General features: G+C 38.7%; 2 long non-coding RNA genes across 7 annotated transcripts in view; both read left to right on the top strand.

Annotated features, from left to right (window-relative positions):
* The window catches only part of LOC131540233 (uncharacterized), a 52,537-nt gene extending 49,841 nt beyond the window's left edge, over nucleotides 1-2,696 (top strand). For 5 of the 6 annotated variants that reach the window (XR_009271226.1, XR_009271225.1, XR_009271227.1 and 2 more), the window contains one exon: nucleotides 291-1,626. This is a non-coding gene — a long non-coding RNA (uncharacterized LOC131540233). Of the gene's footprint in view, nucleotides 1-290; nucleotides 1,627-1,654; nucleotides 2,474-2,544 lie in introns of those variants that run through there. The other variant, XR_009271222.1, reaches the window with a different exon arrangement.
* Nucleotides 2,697-10,126: 7,430 nt separating this feature from the next.
* LOC131540273 (uncharacterized) lies at nucleotides 10,127-14,477 on the top strand. Its single transcript, XR_009271233.1, has 3 exons — nucleotides 10,127-10,366; nucleotides 11,476-11,512; nucleotides 14,364-14,477. It is a non-coding gene; the product is annotated as an uncharacterized LOC131540273 (long non-coding RNA).
* The last annotated feature ends 4,362 nt before the right edge of the window (nucleotides 14,478-18,839 follow it).

Genomic DNA, 18,839 nt, shown 5'->3' with positions numbered 1-18,839 from the left:
TGCAATTCTCGTAACATCTGCTTTACTTAATGCAATTTACATATTAGTTTTTTTGTCCATAAACCAAAATCAAGCACTTTATTAAAAAAAAAAAAAATGCCCAAGAATCAGATATATGTTATTGCGTATTCTTCATGCTCAGTTTCAGAACTACTTCCACCCCAAAAGCTTTTAAGCTGTTAACCAAAGCAGTGTAAGGAGCTTAACGCAATGTTCACTTAAGTTCCCTTAAAGTTTTTTTTTTTCACATTGATTGCTTTACTCCCCTCTCATAATCTTTCTTTTGCCAGATTCATTCAAGTGGGGATTTAAGAGCTGCTTCCACAAATCTGGAACGAGAGATGCCATGTTGCTTCATCATGTCACGTGTTGAAGATCCGCTTGGTCTGGCCGTCTTATTACATTCCTTCATTTTCAGCCACCATCATCTCCTTCATATTCAAATCTTACAAATATCACACAGTTTAAAAGTTAAACTCACCAGACATGGCATTCAATTTCCTGTACATACAAATCTTTTTGCTTTCACATGTGCTTTCATTTTTTTTAATCACACTCTTCAGAAAAACATTCATTTGAATGCTTATTCAGCAGTGTATCTATTGAAATCAACATGATGAATATTTTAAATGATTAATTGGTGTTATTCCACTTTTTGGTTTGCTAGTCTGCTCCATCTTTAAAGCAAAATTCCTTTGTGGTTGACGTCAAAACCATTTAATTTATTTTTGGACACTTATTTGTTTAGGACCATTTAGTACATACCGGAAGTAACAGTAGAGGAGAGAGAGAAATGGGATCAGAAAAGAATCTTATTTAACATTTATGCATTTAGTAGGCACTTTTATCCAAAGCAACTTACAGTAGAGAGACAAAAACAATTTATCACAGAGCCAACTATATTCTTAATATACAGACCTCAAGCTATGACTCAAAAAAATTTATAAATCAAATAAATCAAATCCTGCCCTACAGTTTTTTAGCTTAACAGGCTAAACATTTGAATTGGCTTCACTTTCAACAAAGTTTTTTCTGATGAATAGGAGGCTTGACTTGGAAAAATATGCCAATTATAAAAAACACTCGATTTATATAAACAAATCGAAGGGAACTTTTCCAAAAGACAGAATGTGTCAGTAATCCAAGTTAAAACTGCCTTGTTGGCAGTGCTTTGACATATAGCCAAAGACTTATAATACTATGAAACTGCAGCATGCAATATGGCTGAAGAAGTCCTGTCTTCTAAATAAAGCCAAATGACAGTTGGTAAAGCTCCATTTGACACAGCTACTTTTCCAATGCTGGGTAGTAACTGATTGCATATTATCTGGATTACGTAATCAGATTACAAAAATTAAGGACTATAGAGATTATATTACATTTGAAAATATTCGTAATCAGACTACGGTTTAATTTTTATTGATTACATGACTACATATTATTCACACAATAGCGGTTCATTAATTCTCCCTAATTATTCTTGTTCATCCGTAAAAGTGTTATTTCAACATTTCAACCTTGTTATTGTTACCTTGTGATGTTCCTTAATCAATTTGTCATTCGTCCCTTCCATGTTAAACAGGTTTTTTGTACTATAAAAATGAAAACTAATTTCACTAATCATGATCTTGAAATTCCTACCGATGTCCTACAGATGTCAGTGCTGGTTCCTCGATCAAGGGACTGTGGGATATTGAGAATTCTACAATTAAAAACCAAATCAACCTTTCGTCATGCTGTTTAACACAACAGCGAATGCAAACCACCCTAGTGCAGTTCTCTGTACATGTCATGACATGCTTGCTCGACAATGATTGGCCATCTGGTGAAACCGAGGTCTCCAATCACAAGAGTAGCATCGGCACAAACTGAAAATTTCAACCAAGGTTGACTCGTTCCCCGTTGAGCAGATCGAAACAATGATCTCCAGCTGCGCAAGACAAATTGGTTAGAATCCTGCCGAGTTTAAGGAGGAGACCTGATTATGTGCTGCGCTGGAGAAACTCCTGCCAGCCCAGTGCCGCAGCAGCCGCAGGAATTAGATGGCGTACAAAAGTGGTCTTCCCCACTGACAGCAGCAGTTAATGAAAGAGAAGACGGAGAGAAAAAGGGAGGGAGAGTGAGGAAGACTGACACGGGACAGCAGTCATAGCTGAAAAACAAGCTGGAGAGGTGTCTCAGAGCTGCAGCGAGACTGAGCAGGGTTAACTGCTCTAGCAAGTGTCACACCGTAACAATGAACTGCCATGTTGAGAAACCACAAAATACTTGGTGCGGCTGTGTAATCGATACTGTAGTCGCTGAGTCTCTGAAGCGTACACCCACAAAAGCTCATTTACAGCATCTCAAGTTTGCTTTTAATGGAATAGTTCACTCAAAAATGAAAAATTGCCCTCATGTCTTTCAATCCGCCTCAGTTTCTGTCTTCCATGGAACACGGTGGAAGTTATTTATAGCTGATTATTTCATGATGGTGAGTAAATCATGACAGATTTTTTTTTTTTCAGTAGACTATCTCTAAAAGTCATTATTTCTTTGTTTCAGTTTTTGACATTGGACATCAAGTGGAGTCCCAACCCAACACGGCACCAAAATTGTTTAGCATACGAAACTGAACAAAAATATACAGAAACATTGAACAATTGCTTTCCAGGGTCTTGAGGGTCTGAGGATTTGACAGTTTCATGCTCTTGGTGACGGTGTTTCTGATGTTAACTAAACTAAACTAAAAACTACGTATTTTAGTTTAATTGATAATATAAAGATCAATATAGAGGTAAATATCGGAGGTAAAAAAAAAAAAAGTGCCTTGACTGAACTAACTGAATTAGGTTTAAGTACTAAAATGACTAAAATGTACAAATAAAATTTATTAAAAAATAAATAAATAAATGAAAGCCATATAGAAGCTATTAAAGCTAAAAAAATAAAAAAATAAATACATAATCAATAAAAAAAATAAAATAGAAACTGAAAATATAAATTTAAAAGCTAATTGAAAATATAAATAAATGCATATAATACCATAAATAATACTAATTATAATATTGTTTTAATTTAATTGGACAGTAGGAGTTTGAATAATTAGCATTTAACATGTATACCCCCACACACACACTGTCTGTATTCAGATCAGACCTGCTTTTATCTGGAGAGGTTGGCAAAAGCTTTTTCGATTGAAAAATGAATCACTTTTACACAGGTATATGATTTATTTAAGCGTGTATCTAACAAAAAAATTTGCAAGTAGCAAACCATTAGCTTTAGATTAGTTGATCATGAGCTCAGTCATGCAAGTTAAACATTATTAAAAGTAATTATTTTTGTTTTGTTATTCATGTACACATACTAAAACTAAACAATATTTCCCCACTTAAAGGTCACAATAATTAGTAGTAATAATATTCACATTATTCTTCAAGTTCAATTGAAAATGTCTTGAGATGCTTTTAACAGTGTTCAATAATCATTCACATAAGAGTACTAAATAGAAAAGCATTGAGAGAAAGAAAGAGACAGACAGACAGAAAGGATTCTTTATTGATTCATTATTGCATTCTCAGGTTTGATCTGAAACTCAAGTTCAGAAGCAGCGTATTCATATTGAAGCCGTGCATCAACTTAAATGAGCCATCCTGCGCTTCTTTCCCTCAGGCCACTCAGGTAGGAGCTGTCAGAGGTTGATCATACTTTGTTTTAAGAACCAAACAGCTGGCAACATCAGATCTATACTGATTTCTAAAGTGTGGGCGAGATAGTGAATGATAAAACAAGTGGAGCCACTGCAGAGAGCGATAGAGACAGAGAAGAAGAGAGAAAACCGGCCCTGGGGAGAAACGGGTGGTGCTGGGATGACATTTTTAGGGCATTCGCTAGAGTTATGGATGAATTGTATATAGTATTGCTCAATGGAAAGATTGCCGCAAACACAGCTCAAAATCTCCACAACGCAAGCTCTGAATCACAGTCACGACATGCCAGGAGCTTCTGAGAAAGTTAATAAAAAGTGTTTGCCGTAGTCAAAGAGCTGCGAGAACAAAGCCTGAAATAAAGCAACGGAGTGATGAATCAGTTAAAATGGAGGTTTTTAAGTGGGTAGTTATTGTAGTTCGCTTAGAACTTCAAAGTTATAAAGATCTTTTTTTCCCTCCATATCAATACTTTCCACTCCTGGCTGAATATCTCACTTATAGTTCTCAGTGCTCAGTGTTTCCTTTAGGTAATATATCAATAAGCATTAAGATGGAAATAAATAGCAGACTAAAGCTCTATTTCAAACCCTAGTGAGCTGCCTTTCTTTCTACTGCTTTCTAAGGAAGCATCCTAACGGAAAACCTCGTAAGTGACTCTACAAAGACAGAAACTCACACAAGTAGTAGCTTAATGTACCATTAAGATATAAAAACATTATTTCTAAATGTTCAAAATGTCTATCAAAGTGCTATGATGCTCACATACATAACAGGTTACTTTACAACGCAAACATCCTGCAAGTTTCAAAACTCCCCAGTTTAAAATATGATATATTATTTAACGTGCCATTGTCCCATCAAGGAGGAATGTTGCTGCTGTTAGGTAAAGAAAGACTTTTTGCAAACTTTAGAAACTAATATTGTTCTGTTTATAATCACAGTTACGCTGCTGAAGAAGTCTCTTATTTGCATTGTGTTTTAAATTTAATGCTATTATCGACACTTTTCATGTTTAGTTCATCTGAAGGCTGTTATAGTAAAAACACTGTAAACGTTTTTGAGAGAGTTCAACATGTAATGCTCATTTCATATTCAAAGATGTTAGCTGATCATAGCAGTGGGTGTTTATATTGACATTGCACAGCAGGCACGCCCTGTCCAAAATCAGAGTGCTAAAATTAAGGTAGAAAATTATGACCATTTTGATGAGAAAAAATAAATAAATACTGAAATTAGGAAATACAATGTAAAAAAATAAATATGCATTTAATGATCCCTTTAAAACCTTTTTTTTTCTTGGTTATTGCCAATGTTAGAGAAAACGTTTAATTTCATTCATATCATTTTGCTAACAAAATTATGTAAAATAATGTTTTCTGAACGTTTTGGAAACTAGTAGTAATGTTTAAAAAACGTTAGACGAACATTTAACTAAAACATGGAAAAATGCTCCATGAACAATGTATAAATAAAGTTTTGAGAGCTATTAAAGAACAGATAACTTTGAACAAAAATTGTATTAATGTAGCTGGAACTGAGATCATAACTTGACAGAATGTTAATGAACATTCCTTCCTTGTTAACTGGGATACAGCATGCAAATCAAATGGACACAAATCTGAGGTAAAAAAAATAAATAAATAAAAATTCTCCAATTTATTTTTGTTTTTAATATTTAATTAAATATCTTTTTTTTTTTTTTTTTTTAATTAACATTTCTCTCACTTTGTCTGCCATCTTGGATGTTTTCCCCTCACTCAATTTGTTGCAATGCATTCTGGGATTACCTTCTTCCCAACTTTTTCGCAACAACAGGTTGCGACAGGTTTCGCAAACAAAGCTTGTGTTTACAGCGGTTTCTGCTCTTACCGCTCTGTTGGGAAGAATAAAACGTGTTATAAAGTTTCAGAAATCCTGTAATTGTCCTGATAATGAATTTTGAAACATCATCTGCTCCGCCAGCGTTGCTTGCACAGAGCTTTTTTGATACTGTTTAGTGAGATAATTACAGTTTCCTCCACTATTTGGATTTGTTTGTGTTTGAGCGCTTTAAGACACTAGGCGAACGTTTCATCGTCTGTGTTTACATAACCCGGCACAGCCAGCGGCGTCGCACCCGTGATTAGATGTCCCTCATCCTCTTTTATCCCATTTTGCCGGATCTGAGTGTTTTGACACATTATTTCTCAGTCTGCTTATTGAATATGTGTCTTTGAAATCTCTGATGGTGTTTACGGAGACGGAGACTACAGGTGTGCTAGCGTCTTTCCCTATTGGATGGCAAATGTTGTCGACTAATAACAGTTTCCTACGAGAGAAAAAAAGTGGTCCTCCTCAAAGGAAAGCTTTTCGGCTCTGAAAGCCAAATCCTCCACTGCTGCCTTCAAATATCAGGCTTTACGTGGTCTTAATGGAGACATGTGCTCACTGGAATGTGTAATTATTTACGTTTACTCATTTCATTCTATTGCTATCAGTTTTGTTTTTGTTTTTTTCCTCTCTCAAATCACACCATTTGTATCATACAGCATTTAGTTATAAATATTGATAATTCGTTTGAATTATATATAACCATATATATATATATATGTGTATATGTGTGTGTATATATATATATATATAACACCAGTGTTTAGACTTTTTCATTTAATTTGTTGATAAATTGTTTGATAAATTTGATGATAAGTGTAAATGGTTTTTATGGCAAAATATTGTTCCAAATTTTCTTTTAGAATCATTCCACTTTGTCATAATTGACTAATAGTGATCATCTTTCTTTCTTATTTATACTCTACAAAATATATTAAAATCAAAATATTATCATATTATCAGAAATATTCATAATATTAAAATATTCTCTCATAATATTTTACATACACATTTAAATTAAATTAATTTATGAATGAGTGAATTAACTAATTAATTCATTTTTACCAGAATTTATAATTTTTCACTCAATGTGTTATGGATCCTTAATACTGAGTGTGTAGTCTTTATAGCAAAAATATTGTTAGAAATTTCCTTTTAGAAACACACCACTTTGTTGTAATTAACTAATACTGGCTGTCAACACAATCAATATTTATTTATTCATAATTATATAATATATAATTTATAATTATCAGCATATATTCATGATCAAAATATAACTCATATGTGACCCTGGACCACAAAACCAGTCTTAAGTGTCAATTTTTCTAAATTGAGATTTATACATGCTGAATAAATAAGCTTTCCATTGATGTATGGTTTGTTAGAATCGGACAATATTTGGCTGAGATACAACTATTTGAAAATCTGGAATCTGAGGGTGCAAAAAAATCTAAATATTGAGAAAATCGCCTTTAAAGTTGTCCAAATGAAGTTCTTAGCAATGCATATTACTAATCAAAAATGAAGTTTTGATATATTTACAGTAAGAAATTTACAAAATATCTTCATGGAACATGATCTTTACATAATATTCTAATGACTTTTGGCATAAAAGAAAAATCTATAATTTTGACCCATACAATGTATTTTTGGCTATTGCTACAAATATACCCCAGCGACTTAAGACTGGTTTTGTGGTCCAGGGTCACATATTATCATACTCAGTTTATGACATTTTATTATTGAGTATACAGGGCTTTATGGCAAAATATTGTTGGAAAATTCAGCTTTGTTGTAATTGATTAATGGTTGTTGTCAAAACAACATTTTATAAAAAAAATATTATATTGTCATAAATAGGCATCATATTCATATCTCATATTACATTATTTTATTATTAAATAATGAATATTATTATGTTATCATAAATATTCATAATATTAAAATATTCATAACTCATACTGAGTTGAATTATTGCACTCCATTGATTAGACGACGTCTAGACCTTTAGTTCCCACTCGCTTCCAAAGCCTCAGTTTCATGCTAATTGCCATTCCAGCCGTTTTTTCCATTTCTCCGGTGTCCCATCACACGACTCCTCTCAGGACTTCAGAGGCAGATGAGCAGACAGCTGTGCAATATCCTCTCTCATCCTTCCTCTGACCCTAGTCTCTCTTTACACCTCTTCCATCATTCACTCCCTTGAGGATGGCAGGAAGGGATGTAGACGTGACTATCGAGAGGATGGACAGTTTTAATACCGTGCTTGTGCCCCCCCCAGGGATCGGTTACCCCTGAAGATATTACAAGCTCCAAAATGAATCACATCCATTTCTCACCGTGCACAAGATGACAGGAGTGAGACCCAGTTTGAGGGCCGAATCTTTTCGCAACCATTCGCAATGTGGAAGCGAAGGATCACAGCGCGATGTCTACTCCTGTGACCTGTAGTTAAAGCAAGAGACTCCCTATTGATATCAGAGATATTAACAGCGTCTTAAAGGTCAGCCGTGACGCACTTCTTCCTCGCTTTTTAATGTTTCATCAGTATATGGTAAAGGTGATTTTTTTTTTAATGTTAAAATACTTTCTCCTATATCAGTTCGTGCAGGGTGACTGTTAGTTATTTGCCTCCAAAAGTTTGAGTCTGCATTAGTTTGCCATCCTGACCAGACCAACACAACTACATCAACTCAATGGCAGAAGTTTACAGTGGTACTGTCTGCTTGTCTCATCAATGGATGACGAGGTGATTATTACCTTTCTGTGATATCATGAAGTGTTTAAAGGAAAGACGTCTAGGTTATAGTTAACTGTTAAAAATAATTAAGGTTTGATAGGAAAAATAGCAAATACATTTATTTTCTTGGAAAATGATCATTATATTCACGAATAAATATATTTATTTATTTATTCTTTTATTCAGTCATTCAGAATATTACTGTAAATCTCATATTACATTTAAATTCATTAATTACACATTTATTTTTACCAATATTCATACTTTTTCATTGAATTTATGGTTTCTTAATATTGAGTGTAATTTTAATGCAAATATACTGTTCCAAATGTTCTTTTATAAACATTCCACTTTCTCATAATTGATGGTTGTCTTTATTTATTTATTTGCATATTTCATAAATATGCATAATATTACAATAAAACTCATTTTACATTTAAATAAAATAAATAAATACATTCTTTCTTCTTTTTTTCCAGTATTCATACTTTTTCATTGAATTTATGGTTCTTTAATATTGACTGTAATTTTATGTTAAAATACTGTTCCAAATGTCCTTTTGAAACAGTCCACTATGTTACTAATGCTAGTTTGTCAAATGGTTGTCACGGTCTTTACAACAGAGAGCAAAATATAAATCTCAATAGATCCATTTTCCTCCTTTTCAAATATTAAAAAAGGGTAGCTCAAGTGCCATTCATCTCTGTGGCCCTGCTACAGAAAAGTCAGTTTTTGATCTACAGTATGTCCTATATTAGTTAAGAGAAAAGTATGAGGTCTGAGTACTGTGCAGGTTTAGTTTTTGCATACACACTATGTACTTGGTATTTAAGATATGCTATTTGGGGAAACGCAGCCTCCTGCACATAAACACACACTCTAGCTGTTTGAATAGAAAATTAATTTGTATCAATGAATCAGAGTATGATGTTGGCCCTATTTTCTGTTAGAATGAGAGAGTTCAGTTAGTTTAATAGCACAGAATACTCAAATATTGGTGAAACATCAAATGTATTTATAGACTTTTAGGGTAATTGCTTACAAGAACATTTGCATAACATAAGAAACATTGTTACAGCTCTCTGAAATGCTTGTTTCTGATTGGTTGATTGTGGCATTGTGTTAAAATATTTGCATAATGAAGGCTAAACTGAGTAATTGACTGTTTCCCATGGTTGACTGCCATGCCATCACTGCAGTCTCTTTCATCTCACAAAAAAACAACAACAACAAAAAAAACTGTATTTCATGTCTACATGTTTGTTTATTTGACAGATCATTAGTTTATGTAAGCTATTCAATCTGTTAGAAAGGAATTATTTTATGAATTAAATTATGAAACTTTATATTTTTATATTCATATTTGAATGTACATTTTATACACAAACGCTCAAGCATTTGGGGTAAGAATTTATTTATTTCAGCAAAGATATTAAATTGATCAAAAGAGACTTCAAAGACTTTTGTAATGTTACAAAAGATTTCTATTTCAAATCAATGTTAAAAATGTGCTATATATATCAAAGAATCATCAAAAGTTTATCACATTTTTCACACACACACATTTGGTTTTTGTGAATTGTGGGGACATTCCATAGGTGTAATGGTTTTTATACTGTACAAACTATATTTTATTTCACCCTACACCAACCCTATACCTAACCCTACCCCTTACAGGAAACTGTGCATTTTTACTTTCTCAAAAACAAAACAAAAAAAAAAAAACACTCATTCTGTATGATTTATAAGCCTTTTGAAATATGGGGACAAGGGAAAGTGTCCTCATCAATCACATTCTCCTTGTAATACCTATGCCATACCCATGTCATTATACAAATTTGTGTCCTCATATGTCGCAAAAACCACGCACGTACGGTAACGGATCCAACGAGACGAGAAACATGCGGATCCATGTGCGAGCTTTATTACAGAGGCGTGGTCAGGAAACAAGCAAGGGTCCAACAGTGGCAAACAGGAATATCACAGGCTAAGCAAAGAGTCATCAAACACAGGCATGGGTCAGACGACAGTGAACAATATCCAAAGGGGCTTGATGAGAGAGGTAATCTGAAAACGTGAGCAAAAGTCCAGGCAGGGGAAAACACAATCCAAAACAGGCAAGGCAAGACTAGGAAAACTATCAAGGGCTCTGTAGAGTAGCTAAAGCTAGGGGCGCGATAAATGCATACAATACTCGGCCGTGAGGGAGAGAAAGTCCATGGCTTAAGTACCGTGTGCAAATGGGAATCAGCTGTGTGTGATCAGTGCAATGAGCTGTGTGTGTGTCGTCAGTGCAATGAATGATGGGAACTGTAGTCCGGAGGTGACGTGCAAAAGTTAGTGTTGTGCAAAATTAACTGTGGTGAGTGAGTGACCTCTGGTGGTGAGTGAATGGAAGTTCACAGACCGGATTCGTGACACACACACACACACACACACACACACACACACACACACACACACACACACACACACACACACACACACACACACACACACAAACAAACAAACAAACAAACAAAGACTGGAGTAATGATGCTGAAAATTCAGCTTTGCATCTTACATTTTAAAATATATTCAGTGAGAAAACTGAAAACTGAAGGCAACTTTAAATTGCAATAATATTTCATTATATTGCTGTTTTTTACTGTATTTTTTATTTCTAATCAAATAAATGCAGCCTTGGTAAACATAAAAGACTTCTTTCATAAAAATTAAACTGACCTCAATTTTTTGAATGGTCCTGCAGTTGTTAGAAACTATTCTACTTTCATCACACATGCAAGGTTACTGAAGGTCTTTCTTTAAGGAAAAAGGAGTCAGTAGCATGTAGTGTACAGTTGTTATGCCCCATGAATCTGTGTGACAGCTACATTGAATATACACTCAGTGTGCATCTATATTTGGAGAGTGGGAGAGATTCACAATACACAATGCTAAGAAATAGTTTCATCATACACTCTCAGTGTGAGCACAGTAATTTGTAGTATAGAGTATTTTACTTTGTTTTTAGTTTTCTGATAGTTATCGTACCATTTGACAAAATAGCACAGATGCAAAAAAGAAATTTTGAAAAATGTCTGGGTTTTTTTGTTTTGTTTTTTAAATCTGTTTATTTACAAGCATTTTTCTCTCTCTCTCTCTTTTTTTTTTTTCTTTTCTTTTCTGCAGAAGAACAAAAGTCACACACGCTTCAAATGATGTAAGGGTGAGTAAATGATTCTCATTTTTGGGTGAATTATTCCTTTAAATGCAAATCACAGCTGGTTTAAATGTCACATGCATTTAACTGGACACAATGATTTTGAGAGGAGAGTCCTATAGCTAGCTGTGCTAACTGTGGAATATATTAATTTATGTTCATACTCATTTTATATCATGTCTTTTTAAAAAAAAAATCTCATTCTATTTTAATATATAACCAGACGTGCCTAGGGCTGAAACTGTTAACAATTCATGTAGATAGTGAGTGAACCAGAGTTCCTTTTCATTAGTCTGCCTGTATAAAAATACTGAACAATGCCCAGATATATCTTCTACAAAATAGAGACATTTTCAACCTTAACAACAGCAGTTTTTATTTTTCTTGATGTTTACAAGACAAAACTAATTACAGACTCGTAACTCATTGAACCAGAAGAACTACCCAAAACAATTACTAATTTACTTTTAATACTGCAATTATGCTGGCCATTTTAAATTGTACATTTAAAAAAAAATGTTTTAACAAGTTTTAATTCTAATGGTTATGAGACCTGCAGCCATCTGGAAATAAAACATTGATTACTTGACCCCTTGCTAGCAAAATTATTAGACATTAGCAAGCACTCTTTTATGGTCAGACAAATATTAGCTGTAGCTGCTTTATGTAATGAAAGAAGTCAATTAGTAAAACAGAAAAGTAACCATTTCTTTGTATTTTTGTGTCTTTCTGTATGAGGATGTATACAGTATATGCATATGTATATGAAAAAACATGTTGGATAGATAGATAGATAGATAGATAGACAGACAGACAGATAGACCCAACATGATCTCACAGAATACGGTATACTGTATCTGTATCAATCTATAGAGAGAGCAATGGATAGAAAGTTGGATGGTAGATAGATTTATCTATAAAAAGTTACACAACATGATGGCAAAAGATTGTAAATCAGGACCTGAACTTGGCTCGTATGCTATAGTAACTAATGAAATCTGTAAATAGTAGTGTTGGGGTAACGCATAAGTAATGTGAGTTACACAATCAAATTACTTTTTCAAGTAACTAGTGAAGTAACACATTACTTTTTAAGGAAAATATCTGAGTTACTTTTTCAAATAAGTAACACCAGTTACTTTGTTTCCCATTTATTGACAGCTCTCGTGTTGCCATGTTGAGAGAAATCGGGAGTAAGTATAGGCGTTATGTGTGCTGTGTAAACATGATGCTTACTGTAGTTCTAGACTAAATGTGAACATGCACTTACTCATCTCACCTGCGCAAAAACAGATTCAGTATACCTCAAAATGAATAAACAGTGAAAAGCAAATTCACAATATGAGCAAACCTGCAATAATCAACACAAAAATCTTTATGCATTTACAATGTCTTTGTCTGCTGACCTTCAGTGATCCAATTCAGCAATACTAATAAGCAAAAATTCCTTTTTTTGTTTCATTTTTGTGTGTTTTATTTATTTATTTATTTTGGTTTTCTTCTTCAAGTTCTGAATGGCAACACAGCTGAATGGTTTGTTTGAGCTTTTTGAATTTTCATTTCCTTCAACCTGAGGCTTATTTATTTCACTTTTGATGTGAAAGGGCTTTTACATTAGCCAAAAATATAATTTTTTATATTTAAAATAGACAAGCAAGCCCATTTCGGATGAGAAAAAGTAATGCAAAAGTAACATAATGCATTACTTTTAAAAGTAACTTTCCCCAACACTGGAAAGTAGTACTGCATTTTGATTGTTTAAATAAAATTGCATGATTTGATCATTATGCATCATCATATACGATCTTAATATGAAAGCTGAGGCTGTGCATCACTACAAAAAGGTACACGTTCTTCCAACTCTTTGAAGGTTTTAGACGTGTGAGTCATTTCTCTTTGAACATCTTAGACATTAAAATCATGTCTCTTTGAACAGCTCTGTGGATGTCTTGTATGTCTTGGTTGTATAAGTGCAATTCTGTGATCAACATTTACCAACTCTAACCTTTACTATTATAGTAAACAAAAATTCTGTTTGACAACCATTTACAGGCTGTTAACTACCACAGAAAATAAATTTGACTTGCTGCACAGTTTGTTTAAGAAAAGCAAAAATAGAGTTAACCATAATACAATTGCAACTGCATTAACGTTGCACAGATAAGTAAGTGATTTTATCAAATTTATTGTTACAGTATACACCATACAAAATTTCCACCAAATTCAACTTAAAACTGAGTTGATGTTCAACTCATTTCAACATTAAAAAAAAAAAAAAAAAACTGGTCTGGTTGAAACTCTGAAAGTTAAGTTAATTTAATTAGTTGAAATTAAGTTTAAAAAAAAGTAAATTTTTACACTGTATATTTTCTGTATATTCATTTTGCTAGTTACTGTTAACCTGATTTTTGCTTGCTTGCTATTATTTTCTGTGGTAATTAACAGTATGTTATGTTGTCAGTAAAGCTTTTAGTGAACCCAAAACACTGTTCATTCTATGCAGGAAGGAGAAACAGTGAGTAATCATAGATATTCTTGCATAAAATCACACATCAGTCCTTCATTCAAGGTCTGGATGAGGTCTATTTGTGTCTGACTGCCCTTTAGTATAATGCGTGGCAGACTAAAAAAGCCCAGCAAACACATTCTTTCTATTCAGAAATGACTTCCTCTGAAGCACAACAAAGATTCTGCATGCCAGGATTGAGATAAAGCACATTAAAATAGACTCCTGTATCATTATTCACTTTTGAAGTTTATCTTCAATGCTAGCGTTCAGTGCTGCTTGTATCTCTAAACGTGCTTCATACTGAATCTTTGTGTGTGTGTGTGCGTGTGTGTGTGTGTTTTGTTGCAGACATACCGAGTTGTGTACAGTGGCACAAAATTGGGGCTTTCTTTGTTGTTAGATGAAGTGAATCTCTAGAGACTGCAGCAGAGAGAGAGAGAGAGAATGCTTCTCAAAGGAAACAAAGTGGTTTGGAAGGATCTCGGATACGTACTCATCTGAATTCCAGGAGATTGTGCACCCATAAGAACTGCATTGTCCATTTGGAATGAGACGACACTGAGTTTGTTCCCAGTTTTTTTCTGCTTGGCTTCAACCTGTCTTGATGCTTAAAGGGGCAGTTCACACAGAATGACAATTCTGTTGTTATTTACTCACCCTTGTGTTGTTCCAAACTCATTTGTTAAAAGGCACAAAAAAATTTAAGTGACCACATTTGTCATGCTACATAAAGGGCAAAAACCTCCACAAACAACATTTAAAAAACCCACAAAAAAAAATAGCTTATATGACTGGAGTGCTGCAGTGATGATGTATTTTTGTAGGCCAACCCAGAAGTTAGCATTACCCTTGATAAAAAGCTAAAATAATTTTTCCATTGCAAGATTGTGATTACAAACAATTAAAGCAGACTAATGAGTAGATAAGTTTACCTGTCCGCTGTGATGACTTTAAATGTCCCCAGCAATCTATGTTTTCCCATTTTTACCAGATGTTAGCAACCGATTTTGCCAGACAAGTCTAAGCCTAAAAATTGGGGTATGATGTATTTTCGGTTGTAGAATAAAACGTGAAAGTATCTTGAGCTTGTGTTAAACACAGACCCAGGCATTTAACTAAAAACCAACTGAAAAGCCCCCTTGACATTCGCACAGTGAAACTGCAAGTGCAAATTTCGAGGTTTTAAGACTCATTCTTGCAGCACTCTATTGGTCTTTTTACAAAGACTCTCCAGTTCCCTATCAGTCATTCCACTGACTAATGGGATCTCATCCGTGAGCCCAATCACCTTCGAGTGTTAACAAAACAAGCCAATGACAGTTGGCATGCATGTTTCGCCACGCACACCCCGCCCCGCAGTGCGGTTATAAAAGGAGAGCGTGTGCAAACGCACATCAGCTTTTTGCTTCGAAGCCGAGCCATTCAGCGCGAATCTCCGAGAGTGTCTGCAAGACAGCAAACGAAGCAGTTGGTGTTACGGCGCGTCAGTGGAGGTTGCTGTCCAGTGCTGCTGCTTCTGACGGCGTGCTGCAGCTCTTCATTCTGCGGTCGCGCAGCGACCTCTCCTGGGCGCTTCAGCGCTTCTCTAAAAGAGCATTTCTAAAAGAGCAATATTTAAAAGAGCTCCACGAGCGACGGGCGTCTTTTTAAAGATGGCTTCCCGCTCATGTGTTTCTGGATGTGGTCTTTTCCTGGCTTCATCTGACGGTCACGATCGCTGTGTCTCGTGCTTGGGCTTTCAGCACGCTGAAGCAGCGCTCGTGGATGAGTCATGTTCTCACTGTGGGAACATGACCATCGCCATGCTGCGCTCCAGATACCTCCTTGTCAAACGGGGGGGTATCCCCCTTGCCATGCCCCGTTCTAGCTCCTCCGGTTCTCGGAGGGCTACTTCGGCTCATGGTCAGGGTGACCTGAGGATCACAGTGAGAGCTTCCCCGTCGAGTGCATCTCCGCGGGCCTCTTACTCCTCCAGCGCATCGCACCATGTGGTGTTCCCGGATGAGCCCTCGGGATCCCCGGTCAGGGAGGGGCCAGCATCTCGTTCGGAGCACCAGCGGATGACAGGATGTCGATCGCTGCATCGGAGGGCGAGCTAGGCTCTGGAGATGATGATTCGGCTGCGCTGCCTCCGTCAGGAAGAGTGGCGTTGTCCGAGTCAGATCCAGAGCTGACTGCTATGCTTTCCCGGGACACTGAGAGCATCGGGCTGCACTGGAGGCCGCCTCCTTCTCCCGAACGCTAGAGGCTGGACGATTGGTTCCTGGGGGCGCAGGCCGATCGCCGGCAGCCGCCTCCGGTTCCATTCTTCCCGGAGGTGCATCAGGAGGTGACTAGGTCTTGGAGGGCACCTTTTTCTGCCCGAAACAGGCCTGGCTCCTCCTCCGCCCCTCCTCCGCCCCTCACCACCCTCGACGGTGGGGCGGCCCAAGTGTATGTGGAGATCCCCCCAGTCGAGCGTGCTATTGCCAAAGCGCCGCCGCCTGGAGGGGTAATCCACGCCTTCCGTCCAGGGCCTGTAAGTTCTCGTCCGCTCTGACGGCCTGCTGACCTAGGTGTGCTGCAGGAACTGCGGGACCTGGGTCAGACGATGTCCACATTGGTGGTCCAGGAGCGCCATCTATGGCTGACCTTGGCAGATATGAGGGAGTCTGACAAGCATCGCTTCTTGGACTCCCCGATCTCCCAGGCCAGCCTATTCGGCGAAGCGGTGGAGGGCTTTGCCCAACAGTTCTCCGCCGCACAGAAACAGACGGAGGCATTTCGTTATAACCTGCCCCGGCGGTCTGCTGCTGTCTCCACCCAGCCTCCGGCTGCAGCCCCTCCGTCTGCTCATCGCCGAGGGCGCCCTCCTGCGGCCTCCACCTCCACTCCAGCTCGGCCCCAGCAGCAGCCTTCACAACAGCCGTGGGAAAGCGGCGCAGCCCGTCTCCGCCCCGGCCAAGCCCGTGAGGCGCCAGGGCAAGCGGCGTCCCTGAGACGGTCTCTGTCTCTGGATCCTGCTCTTCAGGAGATGGTGACCGCACCACTCCTTCCCCCGGAGGAGGGCCGGGTGGAGAATCGTTTGTTCCCTTTTTATTTTGTTCCGCCACTGGCAAAACCTCAAAAAAAGAGCAGTTTCCCTTTTCTCTGGGTCCCAAGAGGGCCAGGATGGCGGTGCATGAGAGACAGTCTCTACACCCCCGTCCCCCTCTCCTTTCGCCAGCGGGCAGCAGGGTCCTGTCCGAGGATGCGATGCCTTCTCCCGCGCCCCCTGCCCAACCGTGGAGCCAGGTAAATGTTGCACCATGCACTCAGACCCCACTCTGGGATGCACTGCCTTCCGAGTCAGGTCCCTGTGCTCCACTTCGCTGTCACACCGCTCGGGTTGCTTCATATGAGACCGCTTCAGCGTTGGCTTCACGACCGGGTCCCGAGATGGGCATGGCGACGTGGCACGTACCGGGTCTCTGTCACCCCGTCCTGCTGTCAGACCTTCACCCCGTGGTCGGACCTTGCCTTTCTTCGGGCAGGAGTGCCCCTAGTGCAAGTGTCCAGGCATGTTGTTGTATCAACAGATGCCTTTGCCATGGGCTGGGGAGCCATGTGCAATGGGCACGCAGCTGCGGGGCTCTGGACAGGGCCCTGACTGCAGTGGCATATCAACTGCCTCGAGTTGCTAGCAGTATGGCTTGCTCTGCACCGCTTCAAATCGCTGCTACACGACAAGCATGTACTGGTCCGTACGGACAACACTGCGACCGTTGCGTACATCAACCACCAGGGTGGTCTACGCTCCCGTCGCATGTCGCAACTTGCCCGCCATCTCCTCCTTTGGAGTCAGAAGCATCTGAGGTCGCTTCGCGCCGTTCATGTCCCAGGTGAGCTCAATCGTGCAGCCGACGAGCTCTCACGTCAGCCCACCCTTCCGGGAGAATGGCGACTCCACCCCGAGACAGTCCAGCTGATTTGGAGACGCTTCGGGACGCTCAGGTAGACCTGTTTGCCTCCCCAGACATGTCCCATTGCCAGCTGTTTTACTCCCTGTCCGAGGGGACCCTCGGCACGGATGCGCTGGCATACAGCTGGCCTCGGGGCCTACGCAAATATGTGTTTCCCCCAGTGAGCCTTCTCGCACAGACACTGTGCAAGGTCAGGGAGGACGAGGAGCAGGTCCTCTTGGTGGCGCCTTACTGGCCCAATTGGACTTGGTTCCCAGAACTGATGCTTCTTGCGACAACCCCTCCTTGGCAAATTCCTCTGAAGAGGGATCTCCTTTCTCAGAGAGGACTTGGTCATCAGGTTCCTCAGAGGGGCGAGGAGGTTAAATCCTCCGCGCCCTCATCTGGTACCCTCTTGGGATCTCCCCTCGGTCCTGACGGCCTTGAAGGTGGAGCCCTTCGAGCCTCTGCAGTCAGTAGAGCTTAAGTTTCTGTTGTTGAAGACAGTGCTCCTCACAGCATTGGCCTCGGTCAAGAGGGTAGGGGACCTGCAGGCATTTTCGGTCGACGATTCGTGCCTAGAATTCGGGCCGGGTAACTCTCACGTTGTCCTAAGACCCCGACCTGGATATGTGCCCAAAGTTCCTACCACGCCCTTTAGGGATCAGGTGGTGAACTTGCAAGCGCTGCCCCGCGAGGAGGCAGACCCAGCTATTGCTCTGCTCTGTCCCGTTTGTGCCTTGCGCGTTTACGTGGACCGCACGCAGAGCTTCAGGACCTCAGACCAGCTCTTTGTCTGCTTTGGAGGACAGCAGAAGGGAAAAGCTGTCTCCAAACAAAGACTTGCCCATTGGATAGTGGAGGCTATAGTCTTAGTTTACCAGGCCCGACACTTGCCGTGCCC

This window comes from Onychostoma macrolepis, chromosome 05 (assembly GCF_012432095.1).
Source record: "Onychostoma macrolepis isolate SWU-2019 chromosome 05, ASM1243209v1, whole genome shotgun sequence".
Lineage (NCBI taxonomy): Eukaryota > Metazoa > Chordata > Actinopteri > Cypriniformes > Cyprinidae > Onychostoma > Onychostoma macrolepis.
Note: the sequence above shows the minus strand (reverse complement) of the source record. Positions and strands in the feature narration are given on the sequence as shown.